General features: G+C 31.4%; 1 long non-coding RNA gene across 4 annotated transcripts in view; it reads left to right on the top strand.

Moving 5' to 3' along the window:
* LOC118201955 (uncharacterized) overlaps nucleotides 1-25,875 on the top strand; it is a 43,590-nt gene extending 17,715 nt beyond the window's left edge. For 2 of the 4 annotated variants that reach the window (XR_004760338.2, XR_015042284.1), the window contains exon 3: nucleotides 25,600-25,875. This is a non-coding gene — a long non-coding RNA (uncharacterized LOC118201955). Of the gene's footprint in view, nucleotides 1-1,268; nucleotides 1,425-9,203; nucleotides 9,494-25,599 lie in introns of those variants that run through there. The other 2 variants (XR_015042283.1, XR_015042286.1) reach the window with 2 other exon arrangements.
* Nucleotides 25,876-27,217: the final 1,342 nt, after the last annotated feature.

Raw genomic sequence — 27,217 nt, 5'->3', positions numbered from 1 at the left:
TTAATGTTTATATGTGTTGTAATATCCCAGCTAAATTGGAAGTTCTTGAGGACTAGAATGTTGAAGAACTGTGTAGTGATTTACCGCAGAGTTCTAGGTCAGTGTGCAGTGTTCACACTGACTTAATTCACACTATTATGTAAGTATTGTATGAGATACTGCTTGTATTTCCTTAGCATGGTGTAAATCGTTAAGTATCCCGATCCCCCAAGAAAGGGGAGGAGAACGATGGCGTAAAGTGATACAGAACAGTTTCAGTCACTACAGTGTGCAGTGTCAGTGTCAAATGAAGGGTAAAATTTACCCTTCATTCCAACTCAAAATAATTGAACAGCTGGTTCCCTTCTCGGGCGTTCAATAAGCCCCTGTTCAATAAGCCCTTATTTTCTGTCTTGGGCATTAACTCAAGACAGAAAATAAGAACTTAACTAATACTAACTAAAATAAAAAAAACAGTGGAAGCTATACCAGAATTAACTAACAGAGTTGGCCTTATTTAAGATCACCGGCGAATGCTATCAGGCAGGTAACAGTACGAGCGAAGAGCAGTAAGATTAGACTTAGATAGAAGCAACAATGTGGAGCAAGGCAGAACATGCTGTACTAACTAGGCGCTTCGAGTTAAGTGACTTTAACTTAAATACTAGTTTCTACCTCATTTACATAAAACGTAATCTTGAATATTCATTGCGGTAGGGAACGTTGTTGGGTAACGAGAAAGTAAAGGAAAGGTTTGTTAAAAAAATAAAAATAACTATTAAAAAAATAAAAAAAAAACTCCCTAAAGTATTTAAAATTTCATGAAGAAATGCAGTAAAACTTGCTATAAAAGGCTACTGAAATTTATTTTCACATCGTCTACTGTTATTTAACTCTTCCTTCGTGTTTTTAACTATTGTTGCACATGTATAAAGTAACTAATGGGACTAATAAGGGCTTCTACTAATTAGTGATCCAATGTATGAATTGATTGTAAAACTCTAAATTATGATGAATATGTAACCGTATATTGTCCTTGGTATTTTAAAATGTTATTTTTAGATGTTTATTTAGGAAAATGAAACGAAGGTTATTGTCAGCAAGAATTGCCGTATAATTATTGATATTGCAACATTTCCGCAAGAAAACAATTTCATTTTCTTTGTTTCCCACAATTGATTTTAAAATTATGTATATTTGTCTCATAAAAATTATCTTACGAGATTGCAAACTGCAGAAGAAACGCTCAAAACACACTAAATAATAATGTAATCTTCTTGAACATCATACTTTGGATTTTTTTTGTCACGCCATTCTGCAGGTTTATTTTAAAGATAAAAACGATATAGACCCCTTGTGTCTCATTCGAATTCGATACGCGAACTGACTGACAAAAGAATATGCATTCCTACATTTGTCAAAGCTTTTTTAATATGAAGATTTGGGTAAGTAAATGTTTTAGAAAGTTTTGTAATTAGTATTAAAAACAAATTACTTATGTGAATTATTTTCTCCGACAACTATCAGCTTTTCTTTTAGGAGTTACAAAAAGGAAACATTCATTTGAGTTATAATTAAGAAAAATATTGTTTCTTAAAATATTTCCCAGCAAGGTATAGAGAAAAATTTATTAAGTTTACTAAAACGTTTTTATAATTCAAAGAGATGTTTTAGAAAATTTTACTAGAAAGTCAGATGTAAATAAATATGATTAGCCATTCAAATGTAAAACTAAAAACTATAATAAAAATTTGACAAATTTTAAAGATCCATTTTGTTCCAAAAGGAATATTTTACAATGATTATACCCTGTCTAATTAAAGTTAAGAAAAAGCGGAATTCCTATTTAACCAAAAAATAATTAAATAAAAAGTTTAAACAATTTATAAGATATTTCCCGCGCCTTTTCAGCATGCCTTCGTGATGCAGTAGTCAGCATACTCGACGCGTATTCGAGAGGTCCATGGTTCGAGTCCCGGCTAGGGCATTGCTCATTTTTCATGTCTCCTGCTTCCAAATAACTTAATGTCTCTACAAATTTAAATAAAAAATATCCATATAATAATGCCCTGTTAAATGTAATGTGACAAAACATTTTACAGTAAGCAAATTAATAACATTATCTGTGGGATTTTTTTTTATCTTTTCGTAATTTAATTCCAAGAAATAATTGAAAACTATCTGTGCAAGACAAGATGACTTGGTGAATTATTTTGTAAGAATCTGATGATATGAATATAAGAGTTTAGAAAATATTTTAGCGAGTCCTTTGAAACACCGACAAATAAACCCGAAATGCAAGATCTGGGACAGAATTGGACAGGTATCGACGATTATGGGATTAATTTAAGAAAGAATTGATATAAAACTAAGGAAGAAATGAAGTTGTAGAATTATTATGTAAAATTAATCTTGTTGCCTTCATAAATCTAAAACTAAACTCGGTGCCACAAACAGTCGTTAGAGACCCTGGCAATGACCTGATATCCGCTTTCTAGACCGTGGAATCCAGGGTGCTGGTACATCTCGTCTGTACAAGTGGTCAGCTTGTCGCAGGATCCTCGGCGTTCAGTCCCCAAGCAAACTTAAACCCTTAATGGATGCCAACCTTAGCTGAAAGGCTGAGTCAAACCTTACCCAGTCCGGGGATCGAACCCCGGACCTGTGGTGCTGCTGCGCGTCGCGCAAGCCACTGCGCCACCGGGCGCATATTTCACAAGTGCACATCTGTGTAGCCACCGAGGGAGTGGCTTCTAGGATGGACCAATGAGCATCCAGAAATATTTCTGCCATGTCACATGACCTTTCATGTGCTTTAAGATTTAAGCAAGATGGTTGAAAATATTCTGCCACGCAATTTTCTGTACAAAATAATTAAAGCATCGTCGACTGCTTCTGAAACTTTTTCATTGCGAAGTTATATCAAATATAGGCAATTATGAAGATTTCGCTACCTAGTTGAAAGAATTTGAAATAAATGTTGGACACCCCGCAAAAATATCCATGTGAAGTATTACTTAATAAGTGGTAAATAAGATGAAGAAAGAAATATGTGATAAACATCTGAGCGTAAATGCAATCTTTACATAAACTATGCGTATGAGAAAAATATTCACACCAGTTATATATGTAAATAGACAGCACTTTTTATTGCAGTTTATATGAAAAAGATGTTCTATAATAAAAATCAATGCAGAATTTTATTCAAAGTCAACTTTGAATTCGTATACATTTAGTGTGTTAATTTTTCCATTTAATAACTGCTCACTCTTAAATATACTGTCTACACAAGAAATACTCATCAAACAGAGTGAATTTATCTTATTCACGACGAATATATTCAATTTATTTACATATAATTTTTAATGCTAGTAATGGATATAATCAGATCATATGCATTTTGAATCATACACTTAAAATATCAAAAGAAGGTAAGCACTGAATTAAGAAAACACTAGATTCATTGTAACCATTTCAGTCATTCTCAGCTCAATTAAAAAAAAATATACACTTTTCTTCTATTCTCTTAATCCACATAATATGCCGTGAACATCAATCCAAATATTAATGCGGGATAAGAATCGCGAAAGTGAAATGTCAGAGATTAATTAAACGAAAGCTCTACAAGATTTCTACTATTACGCCATATATTTATAACTGCGAAACAAATGCAAATTAAAACGTTATCAACATATGCTCACATGCACGAAGATTTAGCGTCACAAGAGCAATGGCAGCTCATTGGTTCATTTTAGAAACCCCTCCCTCAGTGGCTACGCTGATGTGCACTTGTGAAATATGCCCACCGGACCTCTACATTCATCAATCTATGTTGCATTAATTCAATGCTACACGAAAAGAAAGAAAATTGTAGAAAAGACAGTAATAAGAAAGAGCTGCAATCTATATAAATTCTAAAATTTGAAACGGAAAATTTGTAGAATTATCTTTTTTATATTAGGTCAGAAACGCATCCTGCTATCCTTTCAACAATGTGTGTCCATGTTTCACACAACTGCTCTTTTCCAGTTGAAACAGAGCAATGCTAAGCTATAGAATAACCAAAAATATTTGCCCACTTTGATTAGCAAGTTGGGAAGTAGAATCAAATATCTGTTAAAATTTTCAAGAGGACTAGAGATAAAACGTCAACAGATGAGAAATATATTTCAATATCTTTGGATAAAGTCTGAGTAATTATATCTTTCAGTAGATGTTTTATGACTCTCAAACGGGCCTCTTCTTTAGCACATAACTTTTATAGACGTATCAAGCTGCTCTCTTAAATTCACACAGACCCCCAAGAATTCATTCATTTGCAATAAAATAAACGTTTTTTAACTGGGCAGGAAAACCATTGTTAAATTTTATCCTTTTTACTTCCTTGTACGAAGTAAAAAGGAAGCATTGTAATCGCTAAAAGTTTCAGGCAGCATATTTCAACAAAAATATACCATTTTGATCTCTTTCAAACGCAATTTAACGATGTATTTCCGTGATATATGTACGTAAGGACAGAATAAAACACTCTTTTCCTCCAAAAAAAAATTATAAAACTGCTTTAAAATGAATTCTGAAGAGAATCTTTCGTGGCGTCTGTACGAACGTATGTACGCGTACGTATCTCGCATAACTCAAAAACGAGTAGCCTCAGAACGTTGAAATTTTGTATATAGGACGGCTATAATATGTTAGATGTGCACCTCGTATTTTCGTTGCAATCGGCCGCACCAAACGTATATAAATATATTTATATACCTTAACCAGAATAAACCTTAACCAGAAGATAAAAACAACATAATTCAATCATTTTTAAAGCAAAAAATTCACAATTTACCAACTTATAAGTATAAAATCTTAGCTCACCGAGCCGCGTAACAGAGTGGGTATACACACATACTATATGTACTTTTGGTGCCGCCTATTGCAACAGAAAAGGGAGGTGCACATCCACATGTTACAGCAATCCGGTATACAAAACTACAACGTTCCGATGCTACTCGTTTTTGAGTTGTGCAAGATATGCGCGTGCGTACGTACGGACGGACGTCACGAAAAAAAATCTCTTTTGAATCCATTTTAAATTTATTTCCCGATCGGATTGGGAGAAACGAGGCTTTTATTCTGTCCGTCTGTACAGATGTAATAGAAAAACATCGTTTAAATGGAATCGAGAGCAATGAAAATGGATATTTTTCTTTTAAATACGCTACCCGAAATTTGTCGCGTTTAGAATACATTCTTTACTTCGTACAAGGAAGTAAAAATTGCTTCCGAGCATTTTAAATACTTTCGAGGTATTTCAGATTATCAAAATGTATGAGTCGCATTCGGTTTACATAAAATTAGAATAGAAAACTGTCAATGGTTGTACATACGAACGAAAACGTTAACTTTGAGGTATAACTTTGTCTTGTTTCTTTTGAATCTGAAGGTTTTCAGATTTTAAATTGCGTCCAAAGGGGCGTTTTTTTTTAACATTCTGTGTGTTACCTTTATTTATTAAATACCATGTCCTTTGAACTTAAACCATAAAACTCAGTTCAAGAGTAATATCGCAAAATAATTTTAAATTGAGATAACTTTAGAATTTCCGATGCACATTCTCACGCGCTGGAGATAAAAATGTTTTTTCTGTATGGCGCTGCCATTGCTCGCTTTGAAATCCTTGATTTTGTTAACCAAAAATTCGTTGAAGTTTTACAAAATATGAAATCGATAATAAACCAAAATCCACATTTCCTATTTGGGCTTCCAGATGCCCTTAATCGCAGCAGAATTACGTCATTCAAAATTGGACGACTCTAGGTACCGTTGTTTTATCACAATGCGAGAAACATACATACATTTCTGCAGATTATTATTTCATTTCTTTAAATATAACACAGGGCGATAATATTGGGTGGCAACAGTTTAAAAAGCAAACGGACATTCATAGTGATTCGACGCAAAATCGCAAAACGAAAGCAATAGTCCCTCAGGGACAAAGCCCCTTTGGATTAAAAATGAAAGATGAGAGCCGAAGAAAAATATAAGCTGCATTAATATCCTATTATTGGAATTACAAAATTGACAGGAAAAGTAAGGTGAATTTCTGGTGATTGGTTTTGCTTAGGAAATAATTAGCTGTCAATAAAATCATAGATGGGACTAATTTAGATAACTTTTAGTAATTTAAGATAATTATATCCACTCAAAAAAAAAAAAACTCTTTTAATGCGATTCCAGAGATAGACATCTTTGCATCTCTTTTCTGCTTAGAAGTTCTACAGTTTGCTCTACACTTTTAGTATTCAATTCTAATTTGTCAAATTATTTACAGATAACATATTTCTAATTTTTGTCTATTAAAAACATTTTACAATTTTAAATAATACCCGTTTCAGCTTAAAAACAAATCATAAACATTTTTCACGGTTCTCTCTGGAAAACGGAAAGGAAAGAATGAAGAATATCGAAACTATGCTATGAAATGTTTGGCGAAGTGAGCCAGATTTGATTAAAAATCATAAAGATTTTAAAAGTAATATTCTGGAAAAAAGTACTTCTACTATGTATAAAAGATACCGGGTGCTTGATGAAAGTACGAAATATTGATCTACTTTCTAAATAAGATGGATTGCGAAGGATTTCCCGGGTGCCGCCATCTCTGAGAAGTTCTTATCTAGAACACGAATACTCGCAGAGATGTTTCACATATTTATGTTTCATCCGAGTTAAGATTTAATATATTTTTCAAAGAGTTATGTGTAGGAATGTGTGATGTGTGTGTACAAAACCAGCATGATCGGAGGTTGTAGTGTGATTTTTAAGATTGATGAAACGAACTTGAAAAGGTAAAATTTAGTCGTTACAAGAGAGTGGATAGAACCTGAGTATTTCCAGGCACTTAAATGAACACTGACATTTTTTTTTAAATATTTTTTGAGGTTCTGGAAAGAATGAAGGAAACTCTTTATGGTGTTATACAGAAAAAATGTAAGGCAAGGTCCTGTAAATGTCTCAGATATTTATAATTCGTGTAATTGTCTTTCATTCAGTCATAATATGATATGTAAGGCTCTGTTCTTACGGTTCACACAAAATTTACGGAAGGCTTGTGGATCTTCTTAAAAGGTTTCTGCGTAGGACTGGCCAGTTGTGATTTAATTTCATTTGAGATTGAAGTTTTGGCGATATGTTGTAGAGACATTAGCATTTATTTGAAACTGGAGAGATGAAAAATGAGCAATGTCGTACGTCAAAGAATACGCTTCGAGCGTGTTGCTCACTACACCGCGAAGGCATGCTAAGAAGGCGGGAGATATACCATGTAATGTAACACATATGGAAGAAATTTAGCAGAGAAGTGTCAGTAGAAATGCACGTGAGTGAAAATAATGTGATTGGAGGTGCTGTTGTGATTGTTGAAATTCATGAAAGCAAGCATTCAAATTCGGAAATTGGAAATTTCATAGTGATAAAAAAGTAAATGGAGCCTGGGTATTTTGGAGGCACTAAAAGGGAGTGATTCTTTTCCCCTTCTTGAAGTTATGAAGAGGAACATAAAAGCAGGTTCCTATAATTCTCTGCCATTTTGCTGGAAGGCATACATATCATGCATGGAACATGCCTCGTGGGATTTCACTTCTTTTGAGACAAAAGCATCAGAGAATATATCACACAGTGGAGACGTTTAATCAGAAAAGTATAAGTAGAAATGATAAACGTTTACTCATGTATGTTAAGTTTTCTAAAGGGATAACTTTCCTTATTCCACTAATTATCCATCCTAAGAAATTCTGTACTTTTGTTTTTTCTGCAGTTGTGAACAATTTCTAAAATAAAATACATAGATTTAAAAAAAAAAAAAAAAAAAAAAAAGTTTAAATTCTTTGAACAGGAAAATTTTATAAAAATAAAATTTTAGATCCCTCTTTGATAAACATAAAAAAAAATTTCATTTATTAAAATATTCATTCTGCTTTAATTAAGAGTAGAAAATTCTGTCATTTATATGCAAATTTCGCAGAGATATGCCGATTAAATATCGTGGGGGACCAGTTGCTCGTTTTAAAACAAATATTTCCATTATTCTACGTTCTTATTTCTTTATTATTTTCTCTAAATTGACTCTGAAAAATCCTAAACCATGGCCGTAAAAAGCATTATGAAACCAACCTAGGAAAACTTCATTATTAAACATCAGAATTTTCAAATATAAAGCACTCATAAAATATGTATAACTTTTTTTTAATCTTAATTGATTAAAGCATAATAAATATTTTAATACTTCTCTTACTATAATTAAAATTATAAATTAATTCCTTAAAAATATAAAATTAAATTATTAATATTAATAATTTTTATTAATAATTGATTAATTAAATTATTATTCCTTAAAATTATTATTAAATTCAAATTATAAAAAGTAAGGAAATATAATAATATAAATAATATTATTATATTTCCTTACTATAATTTTAAGGATTGAAGTATTTTAATATAATAATCTTTAATATAATTTTAAGGAAATTACACAAAAAATTCCATTCCATTTTTGCAGACACCTATTGTCATCGTTAGTGTTAGACTACTGTCATAAAATTTCCTACGGTAACTTTGCAGAGGAAAAAGTATGTTAACAAGCAATATAACTAAGTTCACCGAGAATTCTGCGCACTTTGATGTAATGTGGGTAACGAACCTGATGTTCAGTTGCGAAAGAAATTCGAAAATATATTCCGTTAGTTATGTTTATGTGAATGATTGCAACGCCTCGAGGGCTATTTGCCTAAAGGGAGGGATGCTTTCGCGGACGACTTTGTGAGGGAAACTGACTCGTATACACTATGCACATGGGCAAAATCACAAAAACGCCCATGAAGCAGCCGGTTCGCGGGATACGATTCTCGGACCGAACTACCAACGTTCAGCAACTTTGCCGCTCGGCCGCTTCTGGGCTCTGATCTGTTAGAAATTCTTTGAATTCTGCAAGCTTTCAGTTACGTTTCAAATAAATGACTTAAAAACTTTTTTGACTAAGTTTGCTTTGCAATCTTATATCTTCAATATTTCTTCAGAACGAATTTCTGCTATTAAAATGGCGGCGATTGGATAAATTATAGAACATTTAAGATAAATGTTTTGAGAGCAGTTACTTTTGATAAAATTGTGGTATGATAGTTTATTAATGCAGTTCACAGCAGTCAGACAAAATGCTAACTATGTATTTTGTTTTACAGTTTATCTTGCTTCTGGGTCTCTTCGCTTTTTCTATGATTGAAGCAGCACCACAATATATGCCGATGGGCTACCCAATGGCTCCCATGGCTATGAGGCCCTATGGAATGGGAATGGGAATGGGCTACGCTCCTGTGGTTCCGGTTCCATACTAAATGGAAAGAATGAAAAATACCTTCTCTATGAAGCATGCTTGATATGGAATGTGTTTATGTTGGTTCAAGGTTTTCAAACTTTTCAATATGTATCATTCTCATTTGCCATAGTTAATAAAGCATTAATTTCAGCTGTATGGACAATGTTTATGTAAAAACAAATGAGAAGCAATTTTATATTTTTTAATAGGTTAAATCGTGCATGCCGAAAATTATGATGCATCAGTTTTCTGCAGATAAAGAAAGTTAAAATGTGCTTAAGAGAAAAATAACAGTAATGTACCAACTATTATTTCAGACTATTATAGATAGTTAAGAACAAGAACTTTTATTTAAAAGAAAAAGAAACAGTATTTTTCATCAGATTTTTGTATGATCCAGATCAAATTATACTGGCTTAAATATTAAAACACAGACTTCAAAGGTTTTTCTAATATATTATTTCTTCTCTATTTTAAGCCTTGTTTATTAAAAAAAATCAACAAAATATATCGAATAATAAAATAGTTTAATTAAGAAGAGTTTAACATAAACTCACAAAATAATTCGGATACGCGAAACGTTTCGCTGAGATGTTTTGGAAGACGATGTTCTTTGTCACAATTTTGTGCTTTAAATGATATTATATCATACGAATTTTCGTCTGCATAGGAAAATTATTACTTGTTTAGCAAAATAGATCAATAATTATATATTTAATGTAAACAAGTCATGACAAAATTAACGAAATATTCTATTACAAATTTGCAATTTTTTAGTTTAAATTCATTTTAAAGCTGATAAAAGTATTCGAAATATCTAAAATATCTTCAGCGTAAAGCGTTTAACTATTTTTGATGTTATTTGAAACATGGGAACTACGTGGAATTGTTCCAAATGCAGCCAAATCTGGAACACATTCCAAGGTAATATGAAGGAATCAGAGATATATCCTAGGATAATCTCCAATTCCTTTATCCTAGGAAAAATCTCCTATTTTATCCGAAAATTTCCGATATTATACTAGAATGTGCTGTAGACTTCAGACCAAATAAAGTCAAACAAAAACCAAAATTTAATGCCATAGAACTTGCAGGGTGTTCAGAACAGTTTTCAATAAATGTTAATCCTAAAACTGTTAAATCAAAATATCAATTGAAAATCAGCAACCAGAAGATTTTTCGTCTACTAGATTACAGGTAAAATACACGCGGATTATTATATGTTTGCAGACGAGTCAAAATTTAATATATTTGGGTCCGATGAACAAATTATTATGAGAGGAATCTCGAGTAAAAGCTTGAATGAGAAAAATATACTTAATAAAAACTTGAAAGTACCTGGAAGAGAACTTTAAATGTCAAACACATTCAGTGACTATTAGAATACCGATCCTAAATACATAACTCTAAATATTTGCTTATGGTTATAGTACAACCTTTCAAACTCCTCTTAATCAAAAATCCTCGAATTCTCAGGACTTAAAATTCTACCTAACATGTTTGGAGTGAATTGGAGAAAAGAATAAGGAAATACGATATTTCTTCAAAGCAGTTTTTACGGATGTACATGCAATATGGCAAAATGGAATATTCTTACACGAAAAAAATTATTTAAATCCATCCAAAGCGCCTGAAGAGTGTAGTTTTAATTATAGGATATCGAACTGAAAGCCCTGTTTTTCAATTTTTTTCATTAAATATAAACTGCTTGTTGAAAGTGTTTGAATACTTACGTGAGTTCATTTTCAGAACTTTTTTTTTACCAAATATTTATGGAAAAATATTTTTTAAAAAAGTAAGCAGGTTTTAAAACGAGTGATTGTTGCATGTGTGAAAGAAAAATAAAGTCATTTTGCTAATATTTATTAAATAATATTTGCAAATAAAACTGAAAAACATGAGCATCCGAAAATTAATGTATGACACTGAATTTCAAGCTCCTAAAAAAGTGAAAATTGTTCCATATGGGAAAAAAACTGTCGAAAAGCTGTAATTTCTCAAACATTTACAATTATTAGCGAAAGATAACCACTACAGTTATAGGGTTTTACTGTGTGTAGAAGACAGAGTTTAAGTCCTGCAGGCCCTAATAGACTACTAGCGTGTTATAGCTAAATGTGAAACAACTAAATAACACAAAATCTAAAGAAGGTTGAAATAAAATTTTTATTTAAATTGAACAGAAAGGGCAAGGCTAGTGCTATAAAGAACATTCGCTATCTTGAACGTATTTAAGAGAACATAAACAGAACGTTAAAATTTCAATGTAGATAATGTAGGCTGAGATTACTTTCTAAAATAGCCTCTTTATGTTGACCCAGGTAATTATCGGCGTGTATTTTAGAACGTCAATCTAGCAAGACGTAAAAACTGGAATACAGTTTTAAGCAGAATTATGGAGAGTAAGGAATAAAACACGGTGGCTACTGGAAGCCCCCCTCATATCTAAGCATTAAAAACTCGCATCTTAAATACACACAACTAAACTGCATTCTGGTGAGAAACACAGACAAGAGAAGTTATAGTAAAGGCGTAAATCATAATAATTGGTTAGCAAGCATAAAATACTTTCAGAGTTATTTTTAAGCTGAATTTTTAAGCTCATTTTCGCATTTCTAAGAACTAAGTACTTCTTAGAACGCAGGCATTTTGTAACTTTCATTTAACTCTTGCTTTCTTTTTCACCTATTCTTGAACATATATTTAGCCAGTTTTAGCATTGAAAAGCTTCTTATGGCAAATGCACAGCCATATGTTGTCCTTGACATTTTAAAATCTTCGTATTGTAAGTTTACCGACTATTATAGGAACTATTATAATGTTATACACCTAATAGGAGTAGATTGGAAAACTACTGAAAGTTATTTTCTTGGTTGCATAGTTTTAATCTTATTTAAAGTAATAATTATTACTTAACGCCAATTTTACCATTCGTTTCAACAGGTTGTGTGGCACTATTCTTTAATTAACTTTGCTTCTTAGTAAGACTGTCGACATCTTATCACCTCATCTAATAAAGTAACTATAGATTCAAAAGAAAGTTTAAAACAACCCCCCTTTCCTCGTTACATAAAACTTGAAGCTTAACGAATGCAAAATTTGCGCTTATTGAATTTATGTATGCAGCTTTCGGGATTCAACTAACATAAAATATAAGGCAAAATTTTAAAGTAAATTAACAGTAGAGATTTACAAATATAAAACGTCCAGATCATAAGTTCAATCATTCATAATTGAACAAGTTGGATCACTAAATTAATTTGACATAAGCTGTCCGTGACATAAGCTGCACGTGATGCTGTTCAAGTTCACCAACATCTTAAATCATATACTGACTCTAAATTATTTTCCTAATGTGTGAAAAACTGCTGTGATCATACCAGTAACGAAGCTATTAAAGCCAGTAAACGACCCTGCTTCATATCGCCCAATAAGCCTTTTCTCTAAGCTCAGCAAAATGTCAGAAGCCGTGATTCCAAGACAGAATACTAGAACACATCAACCTGAAAAATATCCTAATTCCTCGGCAGCATGGTTTTCGAAGGAAACATGCTACTACCCACCAGCTGTACATAGTCACAGAATTCATCGCTGAAGGGTTGAATAAAGGAGAAAGCACAGGAGCACTTTTTCTCGATATATCGAAAGCATTTGATAGACTTTGGCTAGACGGATTAATCTACAAACATTTCACCCTGGGTTTCCCAGAATACATCATAAACATCACGAGAGAAAATTTGTCGTTCGCTAACACATATTCCACACAAGACGCATTTATGCTGGCGTCCGTCAAGGGTCTTTGGTCTGTCCGATCTACTTACTTTATATGAACGACATACCACTGACACCTTACACTATACTTCCCATGTATGCCGACAACACGGTGATTCTAGCAAATGTTTTGTATTAATTTTTATTATTTTCAAGCTTAAGTTTTGCTTACTATTTCAGTTTTGATCTGTAATTGTTCTTAATTTTTTTTAGTTGTTTAAAGTGGTTGTAAGTTAAAATGTAACTTTTGTAAACTTTAAATTTAGGTTTGATTGCTTTAAAAGTTTTCTTAAGTTGTTTAGTTTTTAATTTCAGTTTAGGGACTTACGTTTACTTGGTTTTTGTACTTTTGTTTTTGACTCTTAAGGTTGTTTAACTTTTAACTTTAATTATTTTAATTAAGTTTTGTTGCTGCACTTTTAGTGTGTTAATTTTTTTACTTAAGGTAACTTAATTTTTGTCCCTCTTTCTTTTAAAGTTGTCGAATACATATTTTCTGACTGGTGGTAAGATAAATCAATAACAATTGAAACTCAATCTGGATAATGAGTGTATATACTTAAAATGCTTCTGAAGAAACAATTTATATAGTGCTGACATTTTTAATGAATTATATTGTTATGTAATAGTTTAATTTTTAATGTCCCAAATTCGTTTGTGTTGACTAACTATTCACTGGTTCTGAAAATTTTCTCATCCCAACCGTCGGCTTAGAATTCATTCTCAGGATCCCTTATCAGAGGATTACTGCACCTCCGAAATTCTTTCGCCCAAGCGAAAAAACACATGTCGGATGACTTGTTGGATGTTACACCATATGGAGTTTTACTTAATCAGGACCCCGGTTGCTGTGACATCTCTAGCAGGGAAAGGTTCTACAGCGAATTTGTGAGGAGGGGGGATTAATCGTTGGATAGGAAGCTCTATATGGTCGAGTTGCGCCTCGATTCGAGGCTAGTGCCCCCCTTGTTTACGTCTGTGGAGAGTTGTTGACCCATAGGAGTGGCCTTGGAGGCCGAATGGTTGAACTTCACTTGCTGGCTCTTCTAGTAGTCGAGAAACCCCTTCCCGTGAAGATTTCTCTGTTCGGGTTGTTGGGCTGGGCTTCCTACTGATTACCTTCTTCGACAAATTTTCAAAAAACGTGCCAGCTATTAAAGTGGCTGCGCGGTGGTTTTCAAGGGAGGAGAGAGACGGAGAAAAGAAATTTCATGAGACCTTCGAAGCACAAGAAAAATAAAAAAATGGTCAACTTTACCGTTCAGCTTGGAGAGCAGCTGCATGGTAGACGAAGCAACGAAAAATTAACCTTTCTCCGAAGAAAGGGTACTTCATCTATAATTCGTGCCAAATTACGCTTTCAATGATGGCCTGTGGAGGGAAGACCTGTGTCCTACTGGTTGGAAGCAGCAATAGGAGGGAAGCCTGGCCTCCGAAACAATAGCCTTTGTTTAATTTTATCAACTTAACTTTTCTTCTTCTTACAGAGAATTTTCCAAGTTTTCTCTGAGACCAAATTGTTCCCCGTCACCGTTCGCCTGTATCAAGTAATCCAAAATTGTATTATGGATCCCAACCAGGAACTGTGAAATGTTATATATGTTAAAGAACGGTATGTTATCCTTTTATGTTGTTTCTTAAGATATTTAAATGACCGGTCACCACAAATGTAAACTGTAACTTTTATTCTTTCTCTTTTCCGCCATAAATAAACGTTAGTTTGATTTTACTTACCTTGTTTGTAATTTAATTTTAATTAACTTTGCACTGGACCATAGTATTTGAACGGCTTACTGCCCGACATTATGTCACACAATGCAAACAATGTAATTTAGAATGTTTTGCAATTTAGAATTGCTTTATTGTTTATTTTTTACTCTCATCATTACTCGAAGTGCTATTTAATGTGACTGAGGCAGAATTGGTTTCTAAAAATGTCTTCTGCTGTGCACCTATCCACACATTTACCTACTACAATATAGGTATTAACATGATTATTCAATTACACAGAAATGATGTTAAAAAGTAAATAATACATTTGTAATATCTGATGTTATATTGTTCTAATTGCTCAGTAGTTCAATACCACAACCCAAAATATGCATCTTTAGACCAGATCGCACAAGCATTACAAATACACTTCCACGCACTTGAGGCCTGGCTTCAAAAGTGGAAAATTTTAATCAACGTAGACAAGTCAGAAGCTGTTCTGCTTACGAAGAAAAGAAAAATTACTCAAAACTTACCATGTATGGAAATGTTATCCCGTGGGCTAAGACTGTTAAATATCTCGAAGTTACATGCACGAAACCCCCACATAACACATGCATGGAACGCCCACATAACACAGTTAGTTACCAAATTCCGAGCCGCTAAATTAAAACTCTTCCCCTTAATTGGAGTTCCATTTTATCTATAGATAATAAGATACTCCTATATAAAGTCATGTTACGTTCCATTATTACTTATGCCTGTCCTGTCTGGGGCACTGTCAGCGAAAAACATATGAAAAGATTACAAATCCTACAAAACCTGACTCTGCGTCAAATCACAAGGAGCATGGGGTTCATTTGTAACGCAGCAATTCACGAGGAACTAAAAGTCCCTCAGTTAAAAAGATACATGGCCAAATTAGCTAAGAAATTTTATAGAAAAATAAGCAGTGTAAATAATGAAAGTATACCTACTATGGACTATATGGACTATGATTATAACGACAGTAGATACACCAGAAGATTAAGTTAGATTAGTTATTGTAAAACTCTTTATCATGATGAATGCGTAACCGTATAAGTGCCCTTGGTATTTTAAAATGCTATTTTTAGATGTTTATTTAGGAAAAAGAAACGAAGGTTATTCTCAGCAGAAACCACCGTCTAATTGTTGATATTGCAACATTTCTTGAAGAAAGCAATTTCATTTTCTTTGTTTCACACCATTGACTTTAAATTTATACATATTTGCTGCATACAAATTATCTTACAGGATTGCAAACTGCACGAGAAATACCTAAAACGGAGTAAATAATAATGTAATCTTCTGGAACATCATAATTTGGATTTTTTTATCACGCCAATCTGCAGTTTTATTTTAAAGATAAAAACGATATAGACCCCTTGTACCACATTCGAATTCGATAAGCGAACTGGCTCGTAAAAGAGACTATGCATTCCTACATTTGCGAAAACGTTTTTAATATGAAGATGTGGGTAAGTAAAGTTTTTAGGTAGTTTTTATATTTGGTAGTTAAAACAAAATTATTTATGTTAATTGATTTTTCTGACACTGTCAGCTTTTCTTTCAGCAGTGACTAAAAGAATTAACTCAAATGAATGTTTTCTTTTAGCAGTGACTAAAAGAAAACATTCATTTGAGTTAATTCCAAGAAAGAAATATTTCGCATTAAGAGATTATTAATAATTAAAAATTTATTAAGTTTACTAAAATGTTTCGGAAATTCAAAGAGATCTTTTAGGAAATTTTACTATAAAATTAGATTTAAATAAGTATGATTAAACCTAGATGTAAATAAATATAAATATATGATTTTTTGAAAAACATTTTTAATTTTTAATATTACAAAAAGTGACACACAAAACGAATTAAATGAAGCAAATAATAAAAAAGGAAATATTTTTAGTTTTGGGTGACCTCGATATCACTGAGCCTTTAATTTAAAAGCTATTAACGGGTAGAAAAGTGACTGCGAACAAGTGAAATTTGATTTTTTTTTTTTGTATACTCCGTCATAATGAAAACTAAAATATGAATTTTTTAAACAATAGTACTTTTCATGATTAACATGTTTTTTAAACAATAGTACTTTTGATGATAACATTTAGTAAAAATTTCATATTTACACTTACCAATGTCAAAAAAGAAGACAAAATAAAAAAAAATTAAACATTCCACAGAAATAAAACATTAAATTAATAATAAAACACATATTTACTTCCAAGCACAAAACAGAAACACTACCAAAAAGGCATTCTGCGTGTATTTATTTCATTGGCAGAGTAATCTTTATAATTTTGTGCTGTATTAATATTAAATTTATTATGTCAACGATTTAAATCACTTTACGTTCTCTCTTTTAATTTCGCTTAAAAGTTGTTTTAAATTTTGCTAAACACTTAAAAGCAGACACGTTTCGTTGTTCCTAAATCTATTTGAGAAGTCATTTTAATCTCCTTCATTTAATTAGGTTAACTTCAGAATATAAGGGCATATGTTTCATGCCTTATAAGCCGTCTTGGACGCCTTTTTGTTGATTCTTGTTCCACGATTTATAACTATCAAAACTAGAACATTCTATATTTCTCACAATAGTAGTGATAGAAGCTTTAAAACTTTATAAATTTACAAATTTTACATAGCTTATTTTGTTTCAAATCTGGTTCCTATGACTTTTTTACTCCTCAAACATTTGACAATTAGACTTGCAATCCTTTCTTGTATGATACAATGGCCCCATTCAGAATTTGAAATTAATTTACATTAGAGATGAAATGTGTCTTACATTTTCTATTAGAATTGTTCAAAATGTTTCAGTAATTTCTTAAATTTTTACAAGGGAAACAAAGAAATATCTCAGAATGATTTATTGCATTTTATGCCTTAACAGATGCTTCTTTGAATTTGCTTTTAACATTATGAGTATCTGTGTTTTTAATTTGCATGATCTGCATTTATAATTTACTTCTTTCACAGCAGCTTTTCGACCACTGCTTTACAAAAATAAAAATCGTTTGTCTAAAATTTGAAAACTCCAAATAATGAGAAAATTTTAATCGAACTACTTATTAAAATTGAACACGTTTCTATAGGACATCTCTAAACATTTTAAGGCAAGCTAGTCATATAATCATATTTTAAATATAAAGCATTAGCTATTATCATAGAAATTAGTTACAAATGCAGTTATTTAACCCTGCGTCATAGAAAAGAACTTTGTGTCTATGGGACGATATTAAAACAAGAAACATGCTATAGAGCAGCGGTTTTCAATCTTTGGACTAACGCGTACCATTTGAATAAAAAACGAAAAACTCAAGTACCACCGCTACATTTTACAATAATTATTTTTCAACTTCTCAATATAGAAATATTAAAAATAAATATATTTTCCCATTTGCATAACCTATGGGCTACTGGTATTAAATATGCAAACATAAAAATATATATTAGATTAAAATTTAAGTTATTATACTTTAATTTTAAAATTTAGTGCGAAATTTGGGCCTGTTTAAGAGAGAGATATTTTTGCGCCTGGTCTTATTTCACTTAAGTTTAACCGCAAATTAAGATCCACTTTTAATTTTGTTCTGTATTTAATTTTTAAATATAACATGGAAGAAAATCCTTATTCACATCACAAATAGGTTGTGCAAAAAATGAATAAAAATTAACAGTTTTATTTGAAATGCCTTTAAAGTTATTTTTCGGTTCAGCCAAAAGTTAAAAAGCGTATTATTTAAATCTTCAGTTCAAGTTCGATCACTGGAAATTTCTATCAGTTTTTCTTTTTCTTCAAGAGATTTTTTGAATTTATTAGTTGAAAATATTTTTTCTTTGCGTACCATCGGTTAAGAATCCTCTAGAGTAAATATTACGCAATCGAAGAAAATGCATTTCATACTGACGTGATGTATAATTTTAAAACAAATTACTTCCAAGCATTTCAAATAATTGGAAGTATTTCAGATTATCAAAATATATAAGTAGCATTGCAAGTTATATAAAATTACTAGCATGGGAACACATTAACATGATATTCATTTATGAGAATAATTCGACAGTAAATTCTAACGAAATAGTCAACTTTGAGTTGTAGCTTTCCTTTCTAGTTTTTAAATATTCATTTAGCCGTTGATTTATGTTATAGTCAAGGGTGCCGTTGTATCTACCAAAATTCTAATTTTTAAATTCTTAATTTTAAAGTCTAAATGAAATTTTGACCTTAATAATAACACAAAAAAAAATCAGTTAACGCATATTTTGTATTTTAAATTTGGATAGTGTAGCTTTATAATAAACTAAACTACAGAAAATATGTCATGATAATAAATTACAATATTGTATTGGATTTGCCGATATTAAGTTTATGACTTCTGTTTTTAGAGTAAATAGTGTGCGGATCAGCACTATTATTATACCGCATTGTAGAGACGTTAGGTATTTTGGAGGCAAGAGAGTTGAAAAATTTGCAATGCCTTCGCCGGGACTCGAACCGCGGACCTCTGAAATACCGGGCCAGCGTGCAGAACCTCCACACCACGAAGGCACACTAAGAAGGCGGGAGAAACACTTTATATACTCCCCTTTTGAAAGGGCAACTAGGGTTTTAGGGGACCCAGTCGCCAAATCCTGGGTGCGGAGAATCATCATCCACAACCCTTTTAGTCAGGGCGGCACTGTAGAGACATTAGGATTTTTTGGAAGCAAGATAGATCGAAAAATTAGCAAACGCCTTCGCCGGGAATCGAACCACGGACCTCTAGAAATACCAGCTCAGCGTACAGAACCACTATACCAGGAAGGCACGCTAGTAAGGCGGAAGAAATACCTTATATACTTAACTAATGCTAGACGTGCTTCATATCTCATATTCAAAAATTTGAAGAATTCAAATGTAGTTCTGAATTCTGAAACTTTGCGAAAACAACAGCTGAAACATTCTGAAAAGTTAGCAATACATTGCAATACTTTTCAGCTCCTTGTATCTCCAGAAAAAGCTATCTCATAAAATATAAAATTAAGTTTTAATTTCCTATATTAAGCAATCAAATTTCTGCTAGGAAGGCGAGAGAAATACCTTATAACATCAATATGTTAAAAACACTATTATTATTATATCAATATTATTATATTATATCAATATGTTAAAGGATACGAAACACTGTCAGTTTCATATACATATTACTAATAACATGCATTAAAAAAATCTGAAAGGGTTCAGATTTTAGCGATCCCCCCCCAAGAAGATTTGCTAAGGGATTTTACGTTCTCGCTGTCTACCGGTTTACTATTGCACCCATTCCTGCTAGCTTTCCTCTCAGCGTTAAGGCCGGAAAATTCCGTACAGAAGGTTCCCTTCCACATTCAATATACATGAAAATTTCGGCTAGCTTTTAATGTATCTGATTTCAGTTTGGATGTATATTGGAAGGAAAGGAATCAAGGTACAAAATGAAAGAGTCATTTTTTAATTAAAATCCAGAAAATATCACTTATTCATGACATTTTGAGGAACTTTGAAATTTCAATTCTAAACCAGTAACGCTCAGAGGGTTAAGTACCGTTTTCTTCACACTTACGCTGTGCATGAGTCAGCAGCAAAATTACAAAAATTTTAAAAGCAACATAGCAGCATATATTTAGAATTTCTGATGCAGTGTTAAGTGTTGGCATCTGCTTTTCTAATTTTTTTTTCAGTTTTTTTTCCTTTGTTCATCATATCAATGTTCGGTTTTCTAAGTCAGGTGACTTGCAAAACTATTTTTGCCTTTTTAACATTGCAGGTGTTCACTTCATTTATTCATTGAATATCACGTTCTTCGCATTTACGCTACACAAAATTCAATCCAACAGCAAAATCAAAAAATATTTAAAAACAGCGTATCTTTAGAATTTCCGGCATACAGTCCAGCAATAGAAATATTTTATTCCGTACAGTGCCTGCCACTGCTCGCTCACAAATCGTTGATTTTGTTAATCAAAAAATTGATTTAAAAAATGATCAAATATCAAGATATGAAACATAAAGTTCGAGTGGAGACGACAACATTATTCAAAATTTAATGACTCTAGGTACTGTCGTTTTTTCGTAATACGGGGAACATATATACATACATGCAGATTCCTTATTACTTAATTTTTTTAAAGGTAATATAAGTCTATAGTATTTCTTGGCAACATTTTGAAAAGTGATTCGTTGTTTATAGGGGTTGACGCAAAATCCCGTTTTATAACTAACAGCCCAATCGGGCTAATGCCCTTTTACATTAAAAATAAGCATCTTTTTCAACATATTTGTATATCATATTTGTTTTATAATAGCAAGTGTTTAATTAAACAAGTTTCTATATATATATATACATTATGATATTATTATAGTATACATTATGATGTTATTATAGTATACATTATGATATTATTATAGTATACATTATGATATTATTATAGTATACATTATGATATTATTAGTCCAAAGGGGCAATTTTCTGTGAAGGACTATTATTTTCGGCACGGCATTGTGCGTTCGTTCACAATAAATGCCCGATCAACTTTTCAAACTGTTGCCACCAAATATACACGGTCGCGTTTCAAGCACTTTACAAAGGAATTTTCATCACAAGGCCCATTGTGGATAAAAATAATAGAACAGGAAAGTACTGTATTATGCAGTAGAATACTTGTATAAAACACACAAGTATCCAAGTATCAGGAAAAGGTGATATCATTTTAAAGCTGCAATTTTGCATCGTTAAACTTTGTGGGAAGTTAGCAGTATACTGATTAGTAGAAAATACCAGTAGATTCGGTTAGATAGCATACTAAACAAATACAGCTCACAATTGGTCTGGGTAATACTAAAATTGCAATTATTGTGGTTTTAATGAATGCTTTTGATTAGTTCCATGAAACAATTCCTTTTAAGTTTAAAGGTTCGTTCAATTCCTTTTAAACCATTTAAACCTTTTAAACCTTGTATGGAAACAATTCCTTTTAAGTTTAAAGGTTTTGTTTCAAATTTAAAGGTTTTTCTCAGTTGACATTTGAAAGACTGGAATGACAAAAAGGTGAAAAATATGAGTTGTCATATCTAGAATCGTTTTTAAAACTCCGAGAATTTGGATAGCCAATCTCTAAAAAAAGTAACGAAAAACAAGACAAGAAAAATTAATTTTCTTTGCATACAAAACTACTTAACATAACTAAAATATGTAACATATAATGATCCTAAAGTATGATATTCTTTCAAAAATTTCTATACAGTATTGTTAAAGCATCTCAAATGAAAGATGAGAGATAAAGAAAAATATAAATTGCATTAAAGCACTAAACAACAAGATGGACATGAGCAGTGAGGTAAAATTCTGGTAATTTGTTTCGTTTAACAAATAATTAGTTGCAAAAAAAAATCGTAGATGAGACAAATTTAGGTAGTTTATAGTAATTTAAGCCAAATATTATCTACTTAAAAAACATTTGTAAATGCAACTCCAGAAACAGACATTTGTTAAAATAAGTTTAAAGCAAATATATGCCAAATATGTATACACATTATTTAATTTACAAAAAATTTCAACAAATATAGAATACTTTAATCCATAATATTTATAATTTATGTAAAATATTTACGCTAAATGAAGCGTAGGTAATGCTTGAAAGTTAAGAATTTAGAAAAATTAATTTTAATTTTAGCTGGCAAGATAAAAATAGACATTTTTACTGAAATTCTAGAAAACAACAAAAATAATTTGTGGACACCACATGACTTCCTTGTAATTATGCATTAAATTATGAATATCATTAAATTATGCATATTCTTTTGCTGCATTTCATTTAAACTTACTCCAACGAATTTCATTAGAGATATATTTCTCATTGAAACAATTCAGTTCGCAGTTTACCTCAAGGAAAAAATGGCTACATAAAAACTCAAATCATCTTCATTAAAACTTGCAAAATGCAGAAAAACCTAAAACACCAAATAGAGTTAAAAAACAATTTTTATAATTAAAATTAAAGTTTGAATTAAATTAAGCAGAAGACAGAATTTTTGGGGGCACAAAACGTTTGGCCCCACTAGGCAAAAGGACATTGAAGTTGGTGCAGAAACTGACTAAATTCACTATGCTACTAAGTTTCAAATGTAAACAAATGGTGGTATCGTTAGGCTTAGTGGAACTTAAACAATTTTAAATTTTAAATTGTTGATAATTCTACAACTGTTCCATGCGGATTAACTAAAAGCATAAAAACCTTATAAAATATAATAACAATATAATTAAATAAATTTTAAAGGAAAAATATACATTTTACCAACATATAAGAATAAAAACTTAGCTTACCGAGCCGGATAATAGAGTGGGTATATGCATACATATATTTATATATTTCTGGTGCGGCTGACTGCAATCAAAAAAGAGAGGAGGTGCAGATCTACATGTTATAGCAGTCCCATATACAAAATTTCAACTTTTTGAGACTTCTCGTTTTTGAAGTATGCGAGATACATACATACACACGTACGTACAGACGTCATGAAAAACATCTCTTCTGAATCCATTTAAAAATCCTTTTCGGGAAGAGAATCCTTTTTGTTTGTCCGTACATACAGATGTAACGGAAGGAACAAGGAACATCTTTCAAAAGGAATCGAAATGGTCATAATAGATATTTTCGTTGAAATACGATATCCGAAATTTTCGAGATTACAATACTTTCTTGTAATATACCAATTGCTATGAGTCAGAAATCTTTATATCTCTTTTCTGCTTAAAAGTTCTACAATTCGCTGAACGCTGTTTACATTCAAATCTGATTCGTCAAGTTGTTTGCAAATGAAATAACCGTAATTTGGCTCTATAAAAAGCATTTTACAATTTTGAATTCCCCTTTCACTTTAAACACAAATCATGGTATAAACCAGGGACATAGAGGAAACCACAATCAATGGGAAATTTCTACCCTAAAGAATATTTAAATCAAACTCCTACAAGATAACGTCTCTAAAATTCTTTCTGGAAAAGTTAAAGGAAGAAACAGTGAATGTTGATATTTGTGCTACGAAATGCTTGTCAAAGTCAACCAGATTTGTTTAAAAATTATAAAGTTGTTAAAGCAATATTCTAAAAAGAAGTACTTTTACTATGTAGAAAAGATAATGAGTAGTTGAAAGAGAGAAACATTGGTCTACTTTCCAAATATGATGGATTACGAAACGATTTCCAGTGTGTCTCAGAGGAGGCGCCCCGGGCCCCCTCTGAGGATCTCATCTAAAGCACCCTCCAAACTCTTTTCTAGAGTACGAATATTCGCAATGAATTTTCACATATTTATGTTTCATTTGAATTAAGATTTAATACGATAAGCTTTTATTGATATAATGACACAATAACACGCCGAATAAATACTAATTCAGAAGTTAAACAACAAAAATCAGCCTTGTATTTTCAAAATTTTCACAGAACTAGTTTCGATGGTTTTACCGAACCACCATCCTCAGCTGCAAAACCGCAAATGAACAAGATAGGAAATAATGATTAGATAAGCTAAGAAAGCCCGGACAAGAATAAGCAAGTGGCGCGATCTGTTGGTGAAACCAGAACTAAAACATAATTTCTTTAAAGGCCGAAGGCAAAGATGGATTGGAATTAGGATCGTTAACTAGAACAGAAGGATTTTTTTTTTTTTTTTTTTTTATGCGAGTGTGTTCTTTGAATTGATATATGTTAAGTTTTCAAAAGGGATAACGTTCCTTATTCCATTAATTATCCGTATTCATTCTACGAAATTCTGTACTTCTGTTTCTCTGATGTAATGAAGAATTTCTTAAAATAAAATACGGAGGTTTAAGAAAGCAGTTTAAATTCTTTGACTAGGAAGGTCTTATAAAAATATAATTTTAAGTCATTCTTTGATGAACATAAAAAATCACAATTATTAAAATATCCATTCTGCTTTAATTAAGAATAGAAAATTCTGTCATTTATATGCAAATTTCGCAGAGATGTGCCAGTTTAAATATCCTGAAGGACCAGCCGCTCATTTCAAAACAAATATTTTCATTATTCTTTGTCCTTATTTCTTTATTATTATTTTCTCTAAATTCACTCTGAAAATTCCTAAATCATGGGGATAAAAAGCATTTATAAAACCGACCTAGAAAGATTTCACTCTTATGCATCACAATTTTTAAGTATAAAGAACTCATAAAATATGTATAACTTTTTTAATCTTAAGTGCTTAAAGTATAATAAATATTTTTAAATTTTTTAATGTTATTTTATAGAAATTACACAAAACATTCGATTGTATTTTAGCAGAAACTTACTGTCAATCTCTAGAGTACTGTCATAAAATTTCTTATGACAACATTGCAGTTAAAAGGATAGTTAAGAACCAATATTTAAGCCTGTAACTATATTCGTCCAGACTTCTGTGTACTTTGATGTAATGCGGGTAACAAACCGGTTGTAGAGTTACAATAGAAATTCGAAAATCAGATCCGTTAGAAATTCTTTGAAATCTACTAGCTATCAGTTACGATTTGAACTAAATGACTTTTCTAAAGAAGCTTTGCAACGGTCAATATTTCTTCAGAACGAAATTTCGCTATTAAAATGTCGACAAATGAGTAAATTACGGAAAATTCAAGATAAATGTTTTGAGTGCTGTTACTTTTGATAAAATGCAGTATGATATTTTATCAATTCATTTCACAAAAGTCAGTTAAAATGTTAATTACATATTTTGCTTTACAGTTAATCTTGCTGCTGTGTATCTTTGCCTTTTCCGTGATTGAAGCAGCACCACAATATATGCCGGTGGGTTACCCCATGGCTATGAATCCCTATGGAATGGGAATGGGCTACGCTCCTGTGGTTCCGGTTCCATACTAAATGGAAAGAATGAAAAATACCCTCTCTATGAAGCATGCTTGATATGGAATTTGCTTATGCTGGTTAAGGATTTTCATGGTTTTTAATATGTATCATTCTCATTTGTTATGCTTAATAAAGCATTAATTTCAAAAGCATGGACAATGTTTATATAAAACAAATGAAACCGAATTTTAGACAGACTTTTAATAGGAAATAGTGCTTGCCGAAAATTATGATGCAACATTTTTCTGAAGGTAAAGAAACGTGGACCAAGTATAAAGAAAGTTAAAAACTCATGAAGACAGCAATCAATTTTTTCAGACTGCTATAGATAATTATTTCAGACTGCTATAGATAATTATTTCAGACTGCTATAGATAATTATTTCAGACTGCTATAGATAATTAAGAACAAGAACTTTTATTGAAGCAAAAAACAGTATTTTTTATCAGATTTTGCGTAATCAAATTATAGCGGCTTACATATTGAAACGCAGAATAAAAAATTGTAGGTGCTAGAAGTTCTTTGCTAAACACCCAAAACTCTCAACTTAAATACACACAACTAAATTATATTCTGGTGAAGACTACAGACTTCTTCACCAGAATACAGACAAATTGTATTCCGGTGAAGAAGAAGCCATAGTAAAGGTTTAAAACATAATTAATTGGTTAGGTAACATAAAGTACCCTGAGAGCTATTTTTAAGCTGAATTTCTAAGAACATTTTTGCATTTCTAAGAGCTAAGTACTGCTTAGAAGGTAGATATTTTGTAATACTTTTGAATGCATATCAACGGTAGAAAACAAAATTTCTTTTCTAAGATTAGACTATGAAAGAAAAATTAGAGAGATATCTTGAAAAAGGCATTTACAGGGTTCGTACACATTTCCTTACATGAAAATTAAGGACTTTTAAGGACCATCAAAGAAAAAATTAAGGACCTATCAGCAAACAAAAAATGAATAGAATAAAGCAATTATCCATACAACCGACTTCATGCTTGTAATTCCACTTTAAGAAACAACAGAAGTGTTAGTTTCACTTTAAGAAACTAACAGAAGTGTGTATCATGCACTATTATTAAATTCAATTTAATACTTACCATAAACCAATTTTGAAAAATAAACTAACTCCCTACAAGTTATGAAGTAGATAACATTAAATTAGGAACATAATTTCTTGAAAAACATGTATAAATGTATTTTACACTAATAACAGTCACTATTTTAGAGATTTACATGATTATTATTTAACTTATTTGATATTTATTTAAACACAGTCAACTACTATTATAATCACAATGTAAGAATATTTTGCAGATTAAAATAACTGATTTGTAAACATACAATTTATTTCCTTGGTTTTTTGAAAGATACTAGAATAATAAACTGTACAATAAAAGATACAAAACATTTGTGCTTTTTTTAAATCTGAAATCTTTTCAGCTATTTTAACATCTAATTTATTTATGTCTATTTCCTTTTCTTTAACTATT

Source organism: Stegodyphus dumicola, chromosome 7 (assembly GCF_044657685.1).
Source record: "Stegodyphus dumicola isolate Sdum_Otavi_A_Nest chromosome 7, ASM4465768v1".
Taxonomy (NCBI): Eukaryota; Metazoa; Arthropoda; class Arachnida; order Araneae; family Eresidae; genus Stegodyphus; species Stegodyphus dumicola.
The sequence above is the reverse complement of the archived record's forward strand: the minus strand, read 5'-3'. Positions and strand labels throughout refer to the sequence as shown.